Source organism: Strongylocentrotus purpuratus, unplaced genomic scaffold (assembly GCF_000002235.5).
Source record: "Strongylocentrotus purpuratus isolate Spur 01 unplaced genomic scaffold, Spur_5.0 spur5_scaffold_16, whole genome shotgun sequence".
In the NCBI taxonomy this organism is placed as follows: Eukaryota; Metazoa; Echinodermata; class Echinoidea; order Camarodonta; family Strongylocentrotidae; genus Strongylocentrotus; species Strongylocentrotus purpuratus.
This window is the reverse complement of record NW_022145601.1, coordinates 19,406,971-19,431,041: the sequence shown is the minus strand read 5'-3', so window position 1 is coordinate 19,431,041 and position 24,071 is coordinate 19,406,971. Positions and strand designations below refer to the sequence as shown.

Genomic DNA, 24,071 nt, shown 5'->3' with positions numbered 1-24,071 from the left:
GAATACAAAATGGAGGTCATTTAAATTTCAAGCAAAAATAGATCTTCCCTTGCTTCCAATCTTTTTGTATGATTCCTTTCATATTTGGTTGTTTGTCATTCGCTAGAAGGTAGTGCTTATATCATTGGCTTCATTGCTTAGGCTTTGGTGTGACGGTGTTTACTTTATTTCAAGCAAAAATGTACCTTTCATCTAACGAGCAATAACAGACATTTATATTTTTCTAATAATTAGACGTTTTGTGATTTGTTCCCACGTTTCGACTATGTTTTTATGTATCCGGTGGAAATTTTCAAACCCATGTAACAACAGACATATTGAACATGTCCACAGGTACATGTACACATGTATTTGAAAGGCCTAAAATTATTTGATTTCAATCAAACATGAGTCATTCTATTTTCTTCACCTCCATTTACATGTACAGGTAGTTATTATAAAAGCTCCCAAATGCTGAGTAATGATGATGTGCTATTTCTGTATAATCATATTCTATGAGCCACTTCGAGGCATTATCTGTGCATGAGCAGGTAAAGGTCATTTGTACAAAGCTGTAAAAAGTCATAAAGATGACTAATGGATACGTGTTGATAAAGTTATGCAATTATTATTCATTTATGTACAAGCAGTACATTATATGATAAACAGGTGGAAATATTCTCTTCAAGGGGAGGGGGAAGGGTATTCAAAATCACCTCCGCTGCTTTAGGAGCGATTATTCCAAAATGAACAAAGTGGGATGTCTATTTGGGAGTCATTTCAAGTGTATCTTTTAACTGTCTTGTTGCAATGCTTCCAATAGACCGGTGCAAAAGTATACCCAGATTCTATGCAACAATGGTGAGAAAGGACAACTCAAAAGCTTGGTAGGGACCTGTCCAACACAGCAATAATTAAGGTACATGTATGCAAATTGCATTCAGACTATTGAAATACAAATAACTGATGACAAATTAGCACAATCCTCTATCATAAGGTTATTGGGCAACCAGGCCCCCCCCCCCCCAAAAAAAACTCCGGGGTCAAAGGTACTGCATGCGTGTTCCCAAAATCTCTGGTATAGGGGTACTTTTTCATGCGACAACGTCTGGCCCGCCATTGACTTTCACACCGGAGAACGGGGGAGGGGTGCTTTCAAAATGAAGGAACATGCATACGCGTACCCTAAATAACACTGAGTGGGGTCAGGTGGGAGGTGGGGATGGGGTGCTGGGTTGGGCAAGAACTTAAGAAATGCTTATAAATTTGAATGTATTTGTTAAAGGTCTATTCATCTACATGTATTAACCCTAATTCAATATTTTCATCATTTGCAATTTCATTGCACGCAATAATTAATTAATGTATTCATATCCTCACTTTTAGTTCTAATATAACACATCATGGATGAATTATAAATAAATACTAGTTTCCTCAAGTGCCTCAAGATAAAACCACAGCCTTCATCAATCATTAATAAGTCAGTTCTTAGTTGCAGTCTGAGCATGAGCAGATAAAGGTCATTGCAGACCAAAATTGTGAAATACACGAGACAAAATGCTGGAAACGTGCTCATGAAAGCAGCCCTGCATGAAAGTTATGTAATCATTATTCATGTATGCACAAACAGTGCACTTCGTGATACACAGTATCAAAGTACAAAGTATTCTTTGAAAAGGGCAAACAAAGGCTATTTATGTACATGTACAATACATGTAGCACCTCCATCACTGTGTCATTTGGGACATGTGCTAACCCTGAACTGGTCTATTATTGTAGTCAGAATGAGAGTTGAAGCCAATGCACACTCTTATGCCCCGTAGACACTTGCCCGTATTTTGGTTTGCGCATAGACACATACTCTTGCGTGCCAATGCGGGAGGATACAGGCGGATGCGGGTCGTGCTTGAAATGCGTGACAGAATTTTCAAAATGTTCAAAATTTTGGCAACGTAGGTGAACACTTTGTGAACTAAACGCACCCTATGCGCTACCTAATCGTGCTAGTGCGCGCTGATGCGTGTCCGTTGGCCTAGAGGCACACATGTTCACGACTAGTAAACGACTACTTTGCTCACAATTTGCGCATTGGCTGCACATACTTCCCGCGCAGTTTTGGCATGCCATGCGCATAGTCTACGAATGCGTGTCCTGGTGGTTACACATTGCGTGAACTATTTGTAAATTTGACGTGACCCTGCGTGCCACTAATTGGCACCTATGGCACGCCATATAGCGGGGCAGTGCGAGACCAAGTGTCAACGAGGCATAAGACTCGGTCACAAATAGGAGACGCATGGAGGATGCACGGCCTGTGCATTAAAAATTTTCAATTTTTGCCAGTGCGTTGTCATGCGTTATTATTCCTTGCCGGCGATAAGGCAGCAGCGCCGCATCCCCAACTTTGACATTTCATAGAGAGAACTTGTAGAACACTCTTTTTTTTTTACAAACTGATACCAAATTCATTAATATTCTTATAAATTTACAAGAAGTTTACCTAACCAAGGGAAACGCTCTCGGCAGTCTAGCCTGCATTACGCAATTCGATATGATGAAAAATTGAGGTTGGAACATTATTTATAGGCAGGGTGGCTCATTAGCCGGCCCCCAAAAATGAAATCCTCTGAATATAATCAGCATTTTGAAGTGATTATTGACCAAGAATCACCAGAAGAATTGTACCGGGATCAATAACTTGAATGAAATATGAACAAATTAATTTTTTTTTAAAATCTTTTATTAATTCTCATATTAAGTTATGAAAACATAATTCAAGTCTACTGACCAAAAATGACCTTTGACCTTGTGACCTGGAATTGTGTCATATGATTTGAGATACTTGATAACCCTTGGGTACAAGTTTCATGGAATTTGAACAAACAATTTTGAAAATATGCTAAAAATTCAAAATCTTGATGTTGATGCCACAACAAAGTCTAAGTTTGTTGACCTTAAATGACCTTTGACCTTAACTTAGTGACCTGAAATTCTCCTCACATGATTGGGGATACTTGATAATCCTATAGTCCAAGTTTCATTGACTAAGAACTTATACTTTAAAAATGATATCAAAAATTCAAAAACTTAACCTTAGGTTAAGTTTTTGATGTTGACGCCGCCGTCACTGGAAAAGCGGTGCCTATGTCTCGCTTTTTGCCACGCAGGCAAGACAAAAATGATCGTAATTTAGCAGATCTTCATCGATTTTAAGCTAGTACTGTATCGCACACAGATTTGGTATCCTACAATACCCCTACCACGATGTGCGGTGTAATACTTTTTTGGCGATGCAATGGTACGGACTTAGATCTAGATCTATCGGCAGATTTTTATTAGAAAAATAAGTTAAGCTTCTTTTTTCGTCTTCATGTCAACTATGCATCATGAAATTCACTATGAATATGATAGACAAAGAAAGCGGACAAAATATACAGTTCCTCAGGTAGACAAAGAAACATCCCTTCACTGCTATTATGTAAAAATGTGTAGAACAGGTGAATATGCATGTGACACCTGTTCTACACATTTTTACATAATAGCAGTGAAGGATGTTCCTTTGTCTACTGGAGGACCTGAATATTTTGTCCGCTTTCTTTGTCCGTCATATTCATAGTGATTGTTGGTAAGTTGTGTGGAGTTATTCTAGAATTGTCCTGTACCATTGTTTAGTCATCCTAGTCCCATATGTTCAAATGTACGTGCTGTTTTGACCGCTGAATTTTGTTGTTGTAGTGTAAAGGCCGCTTTTTGATATTCTTTCTTCCAAAAACACTGTGGCTTTATCTCCAGCAAATACGGTACTCGTTTGTAGAGAGCACTGGACTAACGCTATACATTCGACGTCATTCGCTGTGTGCATCAGGATTTTTTGTGCATGCTCATAAGTGTGCGCGGAGCTCGACGCATGAATGTTAATGCCAAAAGGACGCCAGACCCAGACTTACGCCAAACATACGTTGGGCACACGCCCTGTATACGCGCAATGAGCTAGCAACACACTACACATTCGGTGTCAGCTCGCTAGCTTCTTCCAAATCCTGACAAAAGTCGGGCGCACAACCTTTTCTGATTTTCAATGCGGGGGCCGAGCGTCGTCTATGTGTGACCGGGCCTTAACGAAAAGAAACTGCGTCATGATTACATGAAGATGAAAATTGTGAAATGTTAATTCTTCCTGATTAATAATCCAAAGTGATCACATGAATAGTACTACTAAAATTCCTGGTTACATGATGTATGTTTAGCCTGTTAGGCTACGTGTACAGTACATGTGAATGGGCAGCCATGCCACTAGAAAGACACTGCTATGACTTATTGAAGCTTTGGCCTTTTATCCAAATGGAAGGCTTACAAAATCCAGCAGGTTTAATGGCTCTATGCACATGACCACTTGGAACTCCATGAGAAAGAATTGACATTTTCCTAATGTTATCCAATTGAAATTCCCTTTACAGATCTCAGTTGTAACCTGGTCAAAAGGCAAGTACATGTACATGTAGATGCCTTTCCACCAATCACTTACTGCTACACTGGGTGACCCTCTGACATGCTTAAAAGTTGCAAAGAGCAAGTATTATAGTACACATAAAATTTGACAAGAGCCATGAATATGTGACCTGGGGAGTGTTTCGCAAAGACTAAGATCGACTTAAGTTGGACTCGACTTTAAGTTGGACTCAACTATGGCAGGACGTTCATGCCACTGTTTTTTCTCACCATTTACTGGCATTGGACTCTCATGGAAAATTCAAATTATGGTCCCAAATCTACAGAATTAACATTTTCAGATAGTTGATTATTGAAGAAAAAAATATTCAAAGATCATAACGGTGTGAGAGCGACCAGTGGCATGAAGGGCCTGCCATAGCTACATGTTAGTCCAACTTAAAGTTGATCTTAGTCTTTGTGAAACGACCCCCTGGTCTACCTGCTGAATTCCAAACTCTTTCATGACATATATGCACAATGACATGCAGAGTGTAAATGTGCATGTACTGTACATGTGGTAGTGTAACAGCACAATTACAAACCACTTCCTTGTTCCGACACACTCACTAACTCACCTAATAAAAAAAGAAATGATCAACAGGATGGCCTTGGGATAAAACCAACCTGGACCTGTATGAAATAAAAACAAAAGAGAAAAACAGAAAAGGGAATTATTAGATCATAAAAGGAAAAAACAAAATTAACAGGATGTACATGTACAATATGTAAATGCACATGTGGCAAAAGTACATGTAGTGGACTATCATGCAATTTTTTTCTGATTTTGCATACAGTGCATTGTACTACTGTACATGTACATGTAAATTTCAACAAAAATGTGTACAATGTACATTATTCAAGGAGAAGGGATCACAGCAAAAAATGATACATGGGAGCAGTGAGTGATTTAGCTCTGATACATTACAGTGCAAGCTCTCAAACTTCTCAAAGAGTTCTAATACATTGTAAATGAACAATAAAACATGAATATCATAGGGAGTAAAAATCACTTAATACATCAAATCCTAAAAGAGCTTCAATGAACAGTATAAAGTGTTTTTCACAGTGTATAGCATAATACTAGTGTGTATGTGTGGGAAGTTGATAATCTGGCTGGTTTTTAATTTAACAAACTTCCTTTAATTTCATGATCTCTTTCCCCTACCCGCCCACAAGCCGTAATATAGATGATGTGATTCATGAGTCCATACGCCTAGTCTGAAAAGCGGGCGTACATGCACAAGTACAGATTTAGGATCAAGGCATTATGCCACCCTAGACTTGCAGCAAGTACAGAGATAACGTGGAGGTAGAGATTGTTAGAATTAAATGGGCCAGATTCTGGACTAGATAGAATACACATGCAGTAGTTGTACAGGTGTCTATTCATCAACAATTCTCTGGCTTTCCTCACAAAAACAAACCACACAACACCTTTACATACATTTTTTACAACATAAAATATGTCAAGGAAATGTTCTTTAATATTCAAGTATTATTTTTAGAGGCCATTATCAATATTTACATGTATTTGGTCAGTTACATGTATTACATCAGAAGTCAACTTTAGTGGATGGAGGCCTTGGCTTGAAGGGGGAAATAAATTACAGTACTCATTCCACTTCCATACAATTTTTACAATAAAAAAACAGTAATGGACAAAAGAATTTGAAGCTAAGGAAATAAAGTGACAGTTTAAAAAGTAATCACAGACTGACACCTCTAGCCAGTCTACATGCATGTGTGCATGTAAATTACATTTGGCCTACAGTATGTGTACATGTATTTAAACAAAACATTTACATGTACCTTCAATACACTCCAAAACATACACACATACTGTACCAGTGTCAGAATCGCATGGGCCGCTGGGCAGCCATTGCAGTAGTACAGCACATTGTACACACATTCCTGTGTTGTATTTTCTACCAAAACATCATCCACACAATAGTTTTTTTAAACAATAAAAAAATCATGAGAATTTACACTGTATACAGTAATCTACACTATAATCTGTCCAAAGAAGACAAGGGGTAATCTGGGCGTGATGTCGATGGTAATTTTCAACCTAAAAATTACCCACATAAAGAAATATGGACAAAGGTCATAACACAATCGCCTTTTATGTGCAAAGTTTACACAAACCAGCACAATTTCACCATGAACAGTGTAGCTTATTACAGTACTTCAGCATAAAAGTTACAGACATCATGGTACAGGTCAACAGATTATGTCTACAGACTCTACACAGTGTACTGTATTGCTGTAAACTGAGCCAAAATCAGCCGGTATTCGTGGCGGTTTCAGACTTTGACAGGGTACCAGGAGGGTTCAGAGAGCATTTCAATCGGACTGCATCTTTGTATTTCAACCATTTTTTTAACACACATTCGATTGTAAATGCACTGTAGTACATGTAGTCTTGATCTTATTTATTCTATTGTTTACCTCGTAAATGCTCATTATGATGTTGGGATTTAAATAAAACCCTTAGGAGTTGAAAAAACAGTGTTGCTCATTGTGGGGCTGCTCGCTGGACGAGCAGGTGAAATCGGATTATAAATACTGATTGCAGATCATTGATAAATGATCGAAAAATGATCAGAAGAAAAGATTTTTTTTTTTTTTCTTCAAGTTTTGAGCTATCAAATTCTTTAAAAAACATGCATACATGAAGCTGGGATTATTTTGTCATTTGGAGTTGTTGTAGACCATGTTTGTTGTAAGGCTGTGCACAACTATGTAATGAGGTACCCGAGTACACTTCCAGGCTTACAAGCGAATAGTCGAATATTCGGACGCCATGAATTTTGTAATTTTTTGCCACCACCATACTACTGCAGCAGTATCCCAGGTCCGTTTCTGAAATCTCACGCAATTTTAGTTTGAGTTGCAGTTGAAGGCGCTGATTTAATAATAATAATAATAACAGTAAACAATGCTGTTTTAAAAACCAAAGATGGCAGAATAATCCATTTTCCTCCGAGTCCAAACAGAAATCCGGACATTTGTCTGAGTGGTGATTTTAACAGTGATTGAGTTGGGAAACATTTTTACCAACGGTACCATGCCGGCGGCCGGCGCTCTCCCTGGCACGGGTAACCGTCGGCCTGGACAGTGCCAGGTGACCAGGATTTTTTTTTTTTTTTTTTCCGGCCGAATATTCGATTACTTGTCGCAGCCCTAGTTTGTTGAAATTAAGGGGGGTGTAGGATGACGAGACTACGTGTCTTTCCCGTGACCTGACTCAAGGCCCATCAGATCACTCACCCATATCATGCAGCTCACTCACGCCAGAATATTGACTCACCACTCAAAACTAGCATATCCAAATTTCTGTTTGGACTCAAATTTCTCTGTAATCTTTAGTTTTAAAAACAACATTGTTACTTTTATTTGTGACAAGTTCACAAGCACTTCAACTGCGCCTCCTAATAAATTAAAGTCCTTCCCTGCATGGCTTGGATTTCCGAACGTACCATACAGAACGCTGAAATAACACGCTATCTGATCTAGCTTGCTGGCTTGCTGCCTTCGGTGTCGGCAAAAAAGCAAAACATAAACAATTTTTTTTTGGGGGGGGGGTTGCTTTTTGGTCTTGGTCCTAAAAATAGGGTGCGTCTTATACACGCAGATTTACGGTACGCAAAACGGAAGCGTGAGGAAAACTTTGGTTTGTTTCGCGAACACTAGCGCACCCTGACCGTTAATCAAGTCCATTCATTTACGTGCTGTTGTCCTAAAGAAGTCGCAATTGGCGTTAACCAGTATTTGACATGCTACATCCCCTTTAAGTAAGCCGGAGTCAAAACATTAACCGATGATTAAATGACCGCAATCATCAAAACTGTTTAGCATTTCTCGCTCCATTTAACCATTATTTTAGTGCAGTTTGTTAAATGCATGTTCTTTTTGTCCTTAATATTTTGTTTTATTTTGATTATATTTTAATCCGTCTCATCGGCACCGAAAAGCGCATTGACGCCGATTCATTTCCTTGTTTCCATTGTTTGTTAGTGTTGCATGAGTCTTTTGTTAGTGTTGCACGAGTGACGAGTCTTATTTTAGTTTGTCCTTAGTAATTTTAATTATTGTGATAGGCACGAGATGATGCCGATCAGTTTATTATTGCGAATTTATTTTCACGTTTCGTTCAACAGTTTATTGCAGTTTGTTATTGTCACATAAATCCTGTTATGAATCTAATTATTATTTTCAGATTTCCGTATTGGCATAAGTCCTGCCACTAATTATTATTTTTGGATAAATTTCTGTATCGGCTACGATGTCTCGCCTCTAATTATTAATTTAAAAGTTTTGTGGCGGCAATGATTTCTCGCCACTAACTATTATTCTCGGATCTCTGTATGGGCAACAAATTCTCGCCACCATATATTATTTTCAGGTCCCTGTATCGGCTATGATGTCTCGCAAATAATTATTGTTTTCAGATCTCTGTATCAGTAAAGAAATTTCGCCACTAATTATTATTTTCCGGTCCCCGTATCGGCTTAATGTCTCATCAATAGTTATTGTTTTCAGATCTCCGTATCGGCAAACAAATTTCGCCATTAATTAATATTTTCGGGACTCCGTATCGGCTATGATGTCTCGCCAATAATTTTTTTTTTAAAGATCTGTGTAACGGCAACAAAGTCTCACCACTAATTATGTTCGCGATCGTGCGTGCTGGAATTGATTTCTAGAGGTGTCACCAACTACTAAAAAACAACTGTAATCAGATACATAACCTGGACAAAAAATTAGACAATCGTCGAAGAAATTTGAGGAGTTTGACTGGGTACATTTTTATCGAAAGAGGACTGCTGCACTAAGCACAATGCTTGAATCCATTTTTATACTGCTTTTTACTGCAGAGGGCAGTAGTGTGGATTCTAGCCTTGTGATCAACATAAACAGTACAAGTGAACATACCTTGCAGCAGGCCCATTCCAATAAAAAAAATGTACATGTACTTGTACCTAGAAGCTCCTCAAATATCACTATTTCTGTGGCTTTCCTTGGACAACTATTGTATTCTTCATCCAATTTATGTATCGGCTTACGGTAATTTTTAGTAGTTGTATTTCTAATTGTGCTCTCGTATTTATGAATTCTTGGTACGATCATGTATATTCGTTTGGGTTTGTTTTGGCACACAATCACATAACAGCTAATGAAGTGTATAGCACATTCCTTTGTGACTAGTCCGAACTTGCCTTGCAACAGCTATCAGTATCATAACTTGTTGTGATTGCTGAGTAATTTTCAGCTCTTAAAAGAAGCATGCAGTGTTTAGAATGAGAGAAAAATATTATTTTGTTTTAAAAAAATATTCGATCTGTATGTTATCAAGAATGTTATAAAAAGCTGTTTTATTATTTTAACATTAATGTCTTTTTAACCTGATTTATTCATCCTATAGAGCCCCGACAGTAGCTACATGTACATACTTGCCAACATTTGAAATTCAGAAAACGGAACGCACATCATTGTGCTAGTGCGACGCGTGCACGCTGTGCGATGCCTATGACTGAGGGATTGTGCATGGCACTCTATGAGCACTCTACGCACACGCAGGCTCATTATTACACGCGGCAAATAGACATCAGCATGGCGCGCAACAAGCATGCTGCACGCATCTTGCGCAATAAAATCCTTCCAGCACTCATCGGATCGAAACTATGGAAAGCCAACTGGTATTTATACTACATGAATAATTCCCCCAAATAGGAACGTTCCATTTTTCATGGCTCTAAAAACATAAAAAACGTAACAGTTCCGTTACAAACGGAACGGTTGGCAAGTGTGCATTTCGCTTGCTTGCTGCGCTGGCAACAACAACCCCATGCCGCAAACAGCAAACATTCAGAACTGCTTTGCAACCCATATTTATAACGGCAGTTCGGATTGATTCAGGATGAGCTAGAATACGAATTACAAATTAGTAAAAATAGTTTTAAGGTGGATGAATTTTTGTGGTGTGCAAGACTGCGGTTTCTTTTCATTATTTTCATTGGAGCGTCGGTTTCCCAAAAATTTAAACCGGGACCTGATAGCGACGGTCGGGATTCAATGTGTCCGACCATACCAACTCAGGCATTAGGTAAAGCTGTTATAAAATGGACTTCATGTGCATCTATCTACATGTACTGTACATGTACATGCATGCAAAAACACACAACCATTGGAACAGGATTTCCCCCATATGATATCAAAAGTTGGCTGCGGTGGAAGCAGGGAACGGGAAGCAACCGATAAGTAAACATTCCAGAAAAATCAAACAAGGAAGCTTTAATTTTTGAAGGTCAATATCACTGATATTGAGAATCTCAAATTTAGTTGTCAAAAGAAAGTTTTGTTCGAAAAGTAAAATTTCATTTGTCATTCAATTTCATAGTTAACTGGTCAACATGTACATGTACATGTACAGTATTTGTAACATACATGTAGCCACATTCATTTAGTACAGAGCTGCCAACCCCATTATCCCCAAAAAGTCTAATTTTTAAAATAAAAATTCTGTTTTTTGATCGATAAGTACTTTTTCTTTTAGACTGTGTTCGTCGACATTGAAGATTTATGCACGAGTTCATTTTACAAACATTTTGTTGAATATGCAAGAGTTTGTCATGAATTCTCGTTTAAAGGTACTATGTCCCTTTTGCAGCCAACCTCAAATGCTGTAGAACTTTGCAGGAATTATGAATATGTCATGTATGTCCTATCTGTGAAACTTAAACGTTAGCAGTGTCCTCATATTAAAATTATGCAAGGAAACCCGTTTACTTGCTAGACTTCACTGTCAGACACTATTGAGTGACTGACTGGCTTTTTTCTTCTTTGGTGATAACATACATGAGAAGAGTTGTAAAGGGTACATGAGCATTTGTCTACATCAATAACCCACTTCTTGTGATGGCCAAGATTAAACTGATTGAATCTTTGCGCAGCATAAAACGTATGACCATTCGGTACAATTGTCTGAAAATCAAGACTATTACTTTTGGGCTCTATAGCCCTAAAGTCGATTTGACAACTAATAGTCATTATTTTCCCACTTGAAGACATTTTTAAGCCCTACCTTTTTTAGGGAAGTTCTAAATTAGTATTATCTTTCAAATGCAGTTGGAATTTAACTTTTTCATTTTTTTGGCCTGCAAATGGGACATAGTACCTTTAAAGAACCAATGTAATGGTTGAATATATGCTTCAATGAACATCCACAAATTGCCGATGTGAGAGGCTTGTAGGATACATTACAGTAGAAAATGGGGAATTTGGCCATTGAAAATGGCACACACAAAAAATACACAAGCACATTCAAAAATTTGTTTTGTATTTTTTTTTTTTTTTTTTTTGTGGAAAATCATATTTTATTGGAAAAAAAAATTGTAACGAAATACGATAAAAACGTACGAGTCGGCAGCTCAGTTTGCATCACACCTGCCATTCCAAAAATGCCCTTTTAATCCGGTGTCATACAAAAGAGAAGTTGTGGAATGGTACAGTGTAGATGTCATGCACAATGGGCATTGTCATGTAATTTCTTGAGTTGATCAAACCAAAACGTGAAAACTGTTTGCCAACTTTACACAAATCATACATTTTAAATCTTCTATATCTTTGAGGTTTACATTAAAAAAATTCCAAAATTTCATCTCAAATCACTATGAACCACACAGTGAATTTCCAGGTCAAATCAAAGGCCATCGGGTTACTGAACTTTTTAGTTTGGCGTGGATAATATAATGACAAGATTTTTCATGTGGGTATGGGTGAATGAATTTTTCTTTTCCTTTAGTTACAACTTAAAACTTAACTTTACAGTAGGCCTTGGTATTTGAGGCTCATTATCAAAACATTTCAGAGCAAAATATTTTGGGTGCTAGTCCCCCCTTTAAGCTTTGTTAAGAACTGCTCTCCTACATGTTTTAATGAGGTACAAAGAGCATTGTTAATTTGAGGGTTTGTCACCATTGCATGATGACATCCTAATTCCTAAACAAAGATGCACCCCCTCCCCTACACACTGTAGCCTACATGAATGCAATTAGCATTTTGCAGTGTGCGAGTAGTAGGCCTAATTAGTGTTTTTCGTAATCTTTTTATAGCTTGGATATGTGCAGTTGACAGATTTGACAGGTCTTGGAATTCTGTTTTATCATTTTTGCTTGTTTCTTTTCATTGGTAGGTCTCTGTTGAACAAAGTGAACCACCCTGACATGTTCCATATTTGTCAGAGTAAAAAAAAAATCCAATTCTTTTATTTTTTGTACAGAGCTCTTTGTCTCATTTGCAATCCAAAATGTTATGTCTTCCTTTGTTTCAAATTTAGTTTTCAGAAATAAGTCTGACTTTGGCTGCTGAATTTACTCAGCATTTCTATTCAGAAAGGGAGGGTGTATGTTTTTGTTTGGATTTTACAAAATCATGTACTGTATTGTATTGAGATTCTGCACCCTAACTAAAGCGTTACATGTATCTCAATGACTGCCCCTTTTAAAATGTCTTCCGTCTTAGAAACCTTAAACAAGTGTCACAATGTTCTCACTCACACTCACACATCCAAATAAAAAACAAACAACAAAAGTAAACAAGAGAAGCTCATCAATATGCAATTTATTCATCTACTTACAAATAAGAAAAAAGATTTACATTTATCAAAATATTAGAACAGGGTTTTTAAAGTATGCAAATGGATGAGAGCGGGAATGCATATCATAATAATGAAATATCATGTATAAATGTAAAATCCTGTAGTAGCATAATTTTGAAATTAAGTAGTAAAATCAAATGGGTAACAAAATCAAATTATTCGGATTTGCTTACACAAGAAGCAGATTAAAATATTCTAGGGCGATGTGCGTACTATTTTGTTTTTAGTGTGATTGCAAAGAAAAGGGTTCACAAGCATAATAAATATCAAACAGGATCTCTTTTCAAAATTTTAAATTTTAACACATTTTGTTGTCACTGCTGTTTATGTGACAGGTCACAGGACTGCAAACATTCATGCACTGACTGTCTGTACAATATCTACTAACCTCCTAAACAAGCATTAGGTTTCATGATACACTTCGATACATTTAATAAATTGAATATGGACTTTAGTAAATAAAGCTCATATGAATTTTTCAGACATATTCAATACAGAATCTGTATTCTACACATTTACATGAAAACTGTTCATGACACTTGGCAGCCATTTTGAAATAGTTCACCGGTGGATACACAATTTTGTGTAAGCCAATAAAAATAAATGAGAGGTCTTGTCAAGCTAAAGAAAAGGATCTCACATTTGATGGAACACAAAATGAAATAAATTTGCAAATATAACCACAATGCACGTAAACATGATACAGTTTGCAAGGTTACTACCGCCTCTGGTCCAGTCATACACAATTGCACACACACCACTCATGCACACAGATAACATTCAGAGTCATTACATCCCACAATACTGCCTAAATACAGACAAATTTTAGCTGAGATACCCCTGCACATGAATTTATTTGATACAAGCATCAAACTATGTCTCATACCGAATAGCTGCAGATGTGTATAATCCAAATAGCACTGATGATAAACCGATGCCTCCCAAAACACGGAACTTCCACAGGCCTGCTACATTGACATGTATGTCCTCCCTTGTCTACGGTTAGCTGGCGGGCTATGGGGCCAGTGTACATCGCACTGCATAGTGACAGTACACCTTCACATACTCAATATACACTTCCCACAGGATAATGTATGTATCAATTGACAATGTCTACCGTTCAAAATAACCCTTAAAATTATGGTTCCGTACAATTTTATGAAAATTTAAAAGATGGCACTTACCTGTATATAGTTTTTATATACACCGTAGCTTCCCTAGTAATATACCGGCCAAATTCATGCGAATAATCGAAGATTTCTCCACGAAAATGTATTCCAAAATTCAGTGATAAGGCCGAAACATAGGGAGTGGTACATCTATGCCCTGCCTTCTATCGCGGGAAACCCGTCTGGATCTGTACCCTCGAATGTAACACAGTGTGCGCATGCGTGAACCGATGTGAAAAGTACTGCGGTACATTGGCGTACGGTAATGTTATGGGATGATCTCCGTGAATAGAAAGAGATGAAACATAATTATATGTACTCAAAGAGGTGAAATCAATGAAGATTTACAAGAAATAAATGAAATGTAGACATCTTTCGTACTTCTTCATAAAAGGAGGGCAAAGCAATGAATTGCAGTGATAACTCACAAACAGCAAGTCGTTTCAAACGGCCAACGTCCTATCCTATCTACCCCTGTATCTTACGAACTTATTTGGTTTCTTAAATTAGAAATACTCAAGAAAAGTTTTTTGTATCCATTGGTTATTGTTGTTTTTATTATAAGTGTTTACCTATTTTATATATAACTATTAGGATATCAAGTTGCATTCTCATCACCCTTTCTCTGCTGATGTATGAATACCCCCATTATATAATGTAAATATATTTATTTACCACATATTTACCACAGGATATATATTATAGGCAATTCTTATTTCTTGGACCCGTGTATTGTAAGTCATTATTTAGAAATCATTCTTGATTTTTTAGTTCTTTGCCTTTAATAAAAAGTGAACATATTATAACAATATAATCGATGTTTTTGTTTTTGTTATCACCTGCGTAGAAACAGAGGGTACACGCCCACCCTTACAAGAAAGAGAGAGAGAGAGAGAGAGAGAGAGAGAGAGAGAGAGAGATGAAGAAGAAGAAGGACATGGTGAATGAAGAAAATAGAAGGAGCAGAGATTGGAAATATTATACGAATCCCTGCACGAATCCCATAGTTCGCTCCCGAGCTCGTTCGCTTTACGCTCTCTTTGATATTTGTGATGTTTTGTTTTGTTTTGAATATCGATGGTGATTGGTGATCCCATTTATATAACAACAAAAAAAATGAAGCCCCCATCTGTGCCTTATACTCATCATATGTGCAAAGTTCTGTAAGAAAATGTGAACTTCGCGATAGAAGTATAAATCACAATATGATTGAGATGAGCTGGACCTGGACGCTATATATATATTATATAATAATGTCGATTTGTCACCAACAAAGGATAAGGTCCATTTTCTCCAGCCATTTTCTAGATAAGGAGGCAAAAGAAAATGTTGGCTGTAAAACATTTTTACAATGACAACTGTGAAAGTCGCAACACTCCTAATGCCCTGACGACGAACCTGCAGCCGGTCAAATTAGTGCGGTAGACTGGCGTAGCGATGGCATATCCATAAAAGAGGGATGGGGGGAGGAGGAGCGACCCTATACTATTAAAGTACATAACACACGAGAGAATCGGGATCTAGCCGTCTCTCGAGCTCTCCTCCTCCTCCTCCTCCTCCTCCTCCTCCTCCTCCTCCTCCTCTTCCCCTCTCCTTCTCCCTCTCCCTCCCCCCCTCTCTCTCTCTCTCTCTCTCTCTCTCGCGCGCGCTCTCTCTCTCTCTCTCTCTCTATCTCTTCCTCTCTCTCCCTACCCCCTCTCTCTCTCTCTCTCTCTCTCTATATATATATATATATCTTTCTCTCTGTGTCTCTCCCTGCCCCCTCACCCCCTCACCCTTCTCTCTCTCTCTCTCTCTCTCTCTCTCTCTCTCTATCTATCTATCTCTCTCTTTATTTTTCGCCATTAGATTTTGGGCACATTTTGATGGCACATGCGCCCCACAGTCAAAACATTCTGCTTACAGGTGTATCTCCTCTCTTTCTCCATGCAGGATTAGCTAGTTTTATCAAAGAGAAACTTTGGTTTTATTCCATGAACTTGAAAACCCTGAAAGACAAATTTATACATTTGCCAAGACTTTCTCGAAAATAGAAGAGAAATTATACAACAACAATTAAACAAAAACAATAAACACGCGCCCTAAACTGTTGATTCCTTTTGGGAAATGGGAATACTAATCTGTATTCAGTGTTACACATCCATCGGAGCTTTATTGATATTATGTTTTCATCATCTAAATCTCTAGGTTTATTCCGAAGATGAACAGAAAGTGTAAACATTATTACAACATGACGATTTAGAAATGATTTAAATCCTGCGTTATCAGACTAAACTTTTCTCTAGATAAGCTCACGGCCAAGCTCAGTCATCCACGTACACGTGAACGACTGGAGTCCACCGCAGAGTTGTAACAATAATAGTCTGCAAGTTCATACTCGGTTTGCCATTTTTTCCTTACTAATAATGTGAATGGAACGGACGAGATTTATGGTCAAGCCATCGTCGTACATAATTTGATAAGAATCATTGACGTGTTGATTATTGACGGTCGATTTGTATGATACAAATATTGGTTTTTGAGAAAAATTGCTACAATCTTCTATTTTATACCGACTACGGATTGCAGTTGCGTTGAGCTTTAGTCTACAACGCAGAATAATCAAATTATTTAAAAAAAATTATGACAAGATGATACATATATATATATATGTGTTCCAGGTTCTTACCAGGGCACAACAAAGCTGAGTATTTAAAATGTGTTCAAATAGTTTTAGACCTGTACCTGTTTGCCAAGGTACTTTCCAGACGGTGATACACCATGCATCATTTGATGAATTTAATATATCTTGTTTTAATGCGTTTAAAATCGAATATAGTTTATAAACATCAACACACTAATAGCTCTTTAAAATCTTATGCTCTTATTTCTTCTTACAAATATTTTTTCACCATCCAAATGTCTCTGGGCCATCTATCTTTGAAGAAATGGCGGAGATAGAGGAGCGAGGGGAGAGAGAGCAAAGAGAGAGAGAGGTGAGAGAGAGAGAGAGAGAGAGAGAGAGAGAGAGAGAGAGGGGGGGGAGAGGGGAGAGAGAGAGAGAGAGAGAGAAAGAGAGAAAGAGAGAGAGGGAGAAAGAAAGAGAGAGAGAGACAGACAGACAGACAGAGAGACAGAGAGAGAGACAGAGAGAGACAGAGAGAGAAGAGGGGAGGGGTTGGAACTACTCCCTATAGCTAGTCTGCAAGCACAAATCCTGGTCGGTCGTAAAAGTGAGTCTGCACTATAAGACTACCATAGGCCATGTACTGTAGCTGCTCCTGACACAACCAGTAGGTAGCTGGGCTAGGCTTCTCTCAAGGCACAATGATTTTTTGATAAAGTGTCAAATTAGGGTCTTTGCTTGCAGACTACCCTATAGCTATATACTAGTAGTCTTTGGAATCCCTGGTTGTGGTAACGCCCCAATAACGTCTACAAAGGTATTGAGCTGTAGACTAGGCTTATCAAGGTGTACCAGTTTGTATGACAAACAAGATGACATCATTTTACCATATATTACCTTCCGGGCTCTTATTCACTTGGCGTCATCCTCACAAAATGCAAACTAATAAGCCAGAATTGACCTCGACATCTTTCCTTTTTCTATATTAAAGTAATATCATGTCCATGATTCTATAACAGTTATAGCAAGCCTTGGTCCTTGGTTATTAGTTGATTATTCAAGCTATAAATTAGAAGGAAAATATGCTTAGTATGCTGTCTTTTTGAAAAAGACAAGTTAAATGGTAAGTATCCTCCAATAGGGAAGTTGACTAAGCATTGAATTGTAAGTCATTGGCTTAGGTCATCAATTTCTTTGATAAAAGTCGGATCAAGGGTTGTTTTTCTCTCTTTCTAAAAAGGGAATAAAAAACCCTGGGCCAAATTGACAAATAGTAACAAGGGTAGCCATTTGTACATAGTTTCCATTTTTAGGGGGCAAAGTCCTGTTTATTTTCCTGTCAAAGGGATAGAGAGAGGGGAGAAGGGAGAGGGAGACAGAGAGAGAGAAAGAGAGAGATTTAATATTCGTCGTCTACATGACGATATAGGAATTTACACAATATACAGCTTCCTACGTTTCATATTGTCATCAGCTAATATGATATTTAAATAGTAAAAGAAGCTACATGGAATAAATCTTAGTTTAAATAAATATGTCGATGTATTACACCAGGGTTTGTGTAAAAGAAGCTAATTTGTCAGACTCAAGTGATTTAAATAGGATCTCTAGAGGAATATAATTTGATAACAGTTAATTATTGATGCATTTATTGTAAAGTTTCTGCGATATGAATAGAACTATTATTACATATTTCGATTAGCTTGTGTAAACAGTTTTGAGTTTTATAATTGTATCCTGTTTACTCAAGCATTCATGCTTATGATAGTTGGCCTCTGCATTTATTTTGATTCTTTGATTTACCTCCGTACTTTTAAGTTTTCAAATATAAATTAGGCCTATATGTATTTTTTTGTGCGTTTTTAAATTGTCACATTTTATTTTTCAATAAATGCAGAACCATCTGTTAAAATAAAATCTTTGAAAAATGGAATATTCAATGGTTACTCTTATTGATTTATTTATTGTCATAAATGGTGTACAGAACAGGGTAAACTTTAACTAGCTCTTGCCTATAGACGTTGGCTAGCCAAATGTATACTTATTGTTATGCTGAATTATAATGTAACCTTTTTGGTAAACAAATTTATTATAGATAAATATTCATAAATAAGTTAATATATAAATAAATAAATTACTAAATAATTGGATAAATTAATAAACAAATGAATAAACCAATTAATAAATGCTGTAGTTGTTATGTTCTTTGTTAACTGTTAACGACAGTTCAAAGACGAATACCAACTGATTATTAAAGAACGGAAAATTCAAATCTGATTTGAATTTTGAGACTCGATTCAAACAAACACGAGAGGATTTCTGCATACGTATTATTGATTCCAAGACCTAGTCTAGGCCTGGCCCTACTCCGTGGGCTTAGAAATGGGTCAAGGTCGATGACACCACGACCTCTCTCTATTTACATCATCACACTGCGCGCATCGCGCATAGTGTATTATTTATAGGTCAGTGCGCGTACCTGTCTAGACGGTATTGTGACGTAATAAAATATAGCGTACGTAAAAAGTTTGTTGACATTAAGTTCACGTAAAGTTTGTTGACATTACAGATCGACTTCATATTGACGATATCGACAAGTAATCGATTGCATGAACTACGCTGTAGGCTGCATGCAACATGGGCCACTAAAGCCGGGAGCCAGGGAGAGATGGGGGGGGGGTGGGTGTCTGGCTAATCTAATTTGTCAAAGTGCGCCTCGGCAGAATGCAAAGGTTGATCTTCCCCTCTTTATGTTCCCTTTAATGTTGCGTTCCCCGGGTCTTGCATCCCCCAACAAACCACCTTGAATGTTTTTTTTCTTCCTGAACCGAGCCTCCGGGCCGAGCTTGCTCAGCCCCCGCACTTTTAGACACGCTCCGCGTCCCTGCTTTATTCCATTAAAAATATTTATTCATATGAACTGTCATTTAACATGCTAAAGACCGGCGGTGTTTCATCAACTTAACTCGATTTTCGATCTCAATATTGGATTTTAAGATTGATTTTAAGCTTTGATGATCCCAACCCTTCCCCCGGAGAAAAGGTATGAAATGTGTTGTATAATTATGTAGAAATACTTCCATAATGGGCAATATAGAAATGGGTGATTATAACTATTAAGTGAGTTTAGAGTCCAGGAATACATGAACAAAAGCTTATTACTACTATTACTTTCTAATTAGTAATTTGCTTTTACACTCTTGTATTTGGAATTTCATTTAAGAGCCACCGTGTATTTTATTAGTCCACTTAGAGTAATGAACCAACTTGAAAGTTCTGTAAAAATGTCACCTACTTTGAACTGTTTTAAACATGCTCTAAAAGCCCTGTTACCTGTAGATGACGTGTAAGTGAACTTGGAGGGGGGGGGGGGGTCGAGCGCAGCTAACCTATTTTTCCTATTTGCAAAATTATTAAATTTGGTTTACATGGTCGTTATATCATGTATTCATACATGTAATGAATCCATTTTTTGTACACAACCTAAGTGTATTAATTAAAGAGCAATTGAATGTAAATATGTATATAACAATTTTGGAATCCCGTGTGTTAAGCTATATCGGATTATAAAATGAACACTTTCAATCATTTTTTTCTTCTTTCTTTGAAATACGTGGTTATCATCTATTCTTTAGTTGTTTTTTTTTAAAAAGTATTTCCTATCTAAATTGAAAATTCCATTCACATATTTCTTGTAAATGATCAAGGATAATTCGTGAATGATCAATTGTTTCATGGGGATACCAATTAATGTGTGTTTTACCTGTTTATATGCTTGTGTAGTTATCTATTTTGTTTTTGCTGCTGTTATTTTTTTGTTCTTACCAAACAGGGCCTCGTGGAAGACCACCAAATTGTTGATATGTGCCACCCTGTAGAAATATCAGAAATAAATAAAAACTTCGTAGATTTTTATTGTTCATTCAAACGCGATCGCAATGCAAAAAATTAACCTAAGGTAACTTCGATAGCGTATACCATCCAAACATTACAATGATGTATTACGTGGTCAAAATTTCATATATTTTGTTTTACTTATTTCATTTCATGTAGTGGAAGGGTATTGAATCTTGAATGTTTATGAGATCGTTTTTACAGATAAGATCCAATTAATCCTTTCCTGGGACACAGTGACAAGTTATTCTATTGAATAAACCACTGTACTTGAAATCCAGTCTGCATACATTAATTGCTGCTATGTCAGGGAAGGCTCGGAAGAGGGTGCAAGAACTTCTCTTTGTCTCCAGCCTTTCGTCTCTTTTATCCTCTTCTTTATTTTCCTTTTTTCGCCATTCACTTGGGGCACACATAATCCTCTATCCACATAAAGCAATACGACTAATCCACTTCATGTTTATTTTATGCATGCCCCACCTCCACCGCCTGATAACCCCATACACTACTTGTTGCTTTGTCGGTCAAACTCGACACACTTTCATGTTTTGAAGAACAACCTTTGTTAAACAAAAAAGTAATGCATTAAATTTGAATATGTTAGTTTAGCTGCCTATTTGGATTTTAGGTTATAGTTAAGGTTTGGTTTGGAACGGTTAGGATTAGTACAACGTTGAAGTTAGGCATTAGCCTGCAAGCACCGACTCTAATTTGACACTTCGTCGCAGTTCCTAAATATGCAATTGTCTACAGAAAACTTACATTATTTTGTGACCAAACGTTTTGAATAATTTTATTTTATTGCATTCACAAACCTTTCCTTATTATTATGAATATTATTCTTATAATCAAAGATTCCTACAATCTGCAAATACTCTGCATATCTGCAGTTAGACAGAACTGCTAACTTACTGTTCTCAATTTACTTACTTAGATCATGTTATATTTTGTGATATTGTACTGCAACAGCCTTGTAAAAAGACCCCAAAAATTTCATTGCAGTCTGATATATGTATTCAAACACAGCCTAGACTATCTCTCTCATTTTCTGGCTGCACATCTACAGTCCATTGTAGTCTCATTTTGCAGACACTATTACGGACGACGACTGACAAGGCGTTGTGCCTGCAAACTACTAGTCAGTGATATAAGCTGGCTTACTGGGTAGCGTTTCACGTAGCCGTCATAAGTAGTTCTTCGACAACCCATTGAAACGCATCCATCAGTTTTAACCACAGAACTTAACAGATGACTATTTTTATTTTGTGGACTTAACACGCGTTTCAAAGGGATGTCGGTGAACTTGTACTTATGACGGTTCGTGAAACTAGATGTTTGCCCAGGTCCCTAGTCCAGCCCCGAAACAGGAGGGGGGTCCTTCTTACCTTCCATGATGTGCTAACCATGTTGCTAAAATAAGAACACGCGATCAAGCAAAGAAAATGATGCTGCCCCACTCATCATCGGTAAGCCTGGAGCAGAGCCTAGCTCTGTCCGTGTCTGGCAAAAAATAGTCATGACTTCCAAATAAAACCTTACAAAGAAGAAGGGTGTGTTCGTAGCCTATGCAGAGTGCGCTCAGCCTAGTCTCACAGCGCAGACACTGTTACGCACAGCGACTGACAAGGTTATCTGCATGCAAACTAGGTGCGCCTTGATCATTTGATTCCAAGTGAATTTGGCGCCTTACAAATCCTAATTAGCTATGTATTGTTTCAAATGTCTAATCATATTTTCAATCTATTTATTGACAGATCCCATGTTTTTTTCTTTTTCCCCCTTTTTTTTCTTTCCGTCTCCTCAGCAAAATTATGGTGATCATCGTGATCATCTGCAAATCAGGCTCGGAGAGGAAATATGACAAACAAAAATTGTCTCCTTCTCTTTCACCCCCCCCCCCCCCCACCCCCTTCTGAGAAAAAAATAAAATAAATGAAAGAGAGAGAGAGAGAGAGAGAGAGAGAGAGAGAGAGAGAGAGAGGGGGGAGAAGAGAAAAAGGGTGACAGACAGAGAAATGATGGGAATTGTGTAACAGGAGAATCTCTTACTCGATCTTTTATTTCCCCCTCTCTGAGAAGGAGAGAGAGAGAAGACGAACATGATTAAATCATTTAAAAAAATAGGGGGGGGGGTGACAAAAATAGAAAAAGAAAGAAAGAGGTGTGTGTAACCACTGCAGTGCTACGAAAATACATGTACTATCTCATTCAATGCCCTTCGCTAGTCATCTTTCCTTTGCTCATGAATAATTAATATAATTCGTTCCAATAATGCACGTCCGTATGTACATGCATTCCATGCACTGGAGTACTAGTATACGAATCTCGAGAAGTAGGTAGGGCCATCGGATCGCATTTTCTGTCTGCTGCCCTCTACAATTTGAAACCTTATAGAGTTAAATCCGCACACCAAAATGTATGTCGTTCCTTCTTTTTTGTATATGTTTTGTTTGTTTGTTTATTTGACTGTTTCTTTCTTTCTTTTTTCTTACTTTCTTTCTTCCTCAATTTCTTTCTTTCTTTCTTTCTTTTCTTTCTGTGTGTATATCTGTCTTCTTTCTTACTTTTTGTACCATTTGAAAATGTATCATCAAACGGATTTTCTGTTTGAACCTGCGATTTCCTGACCCTTGCAAGAGATGAACTAAACCGATTCGAAACCAATTTCATATCTACTGAAACGATTGCGGAGATTCACACAGATATAGAGGATAAAGACACAAACCTCCCTTAGCTATTTTAAATTCTGTAAATGTGAAAAGGTCGGCGACGATTTTTAAAAAAATGAGAGAAAGAGAGAGAGAGAGAGAGAAAGAGAGAGAGAGAGAGAGGGGGGAAGAAAGAGAGAGATAGAGGGAAAGAGAGAGAGAGAGAGAGACAGAGAGAGAGACAGAGAGAGATGGCAAGGAAAGTGGAAAGAAAATCAAACCGCCTCTCCACCAAACTCCCCTATAATAATTATAAGCCTATGATAGATTATTGTTTTCTCACATCTAATTTACCTAGACCGTTTCCCACTTAAATCTACTTAATTTCAGTTTTACAAATTTCATCTTTCATTCATTCCTCTTGCATCGTGATTGACGCTATATGGTCGGAAGCTACTCGCCTAAATTCAGTTGTGAACATGCAATATTATAGGAGTAAACACTAGCCCAAGCCCCAATCATAATCAAATTCATCAACTACGGTACTTATATATATATTGTAATGGGCCTACATTTAGAATATTGACCGAAAGCTCTCCAACGTGAGGGTAATTACGTGTCCGCGG

At 37.5% G+C, this 24,071-nt stretch overlaps 1 protein-coding gene across 8 annotated transcripts in view; it reads right to left on the bottom strand.

Annotated features, from left to right (window-relative positions):
- The window catches only part of LOC590203 (guanine nucleotide-binding protein subunit beta), a 44,292-nt gene extending 29,828 nt beyond the window's left edge, over positions 1-14,464 (bottom strand). For 5 of the 8 annotated variants that reach the window (XM_011662961.2, XM_030986987.1, XM_030986990.1 and 2 more), the window contains exons 1-2: positions 14,314-14,464; positions 5,046-5,100 (exon numbers count right to left, since the gene is read on the bottom strand). The gene's annotated coding sequence lies outside the window, so the exon portion shown is untranslated. Of the gene's footprint in view, positions 1-5,045; positions 5,101-14,015; positions 14,143-14,313 lie in introns of those variants that run through there. The other 3 variants (XM_001176932.4, XM_030986989.1, XM_030986988.1) reach the window with 2 other exon arrangements.
- Between the last annotated feature and the right edge of the window lie 9,607 nt (positions 14,465-24,071).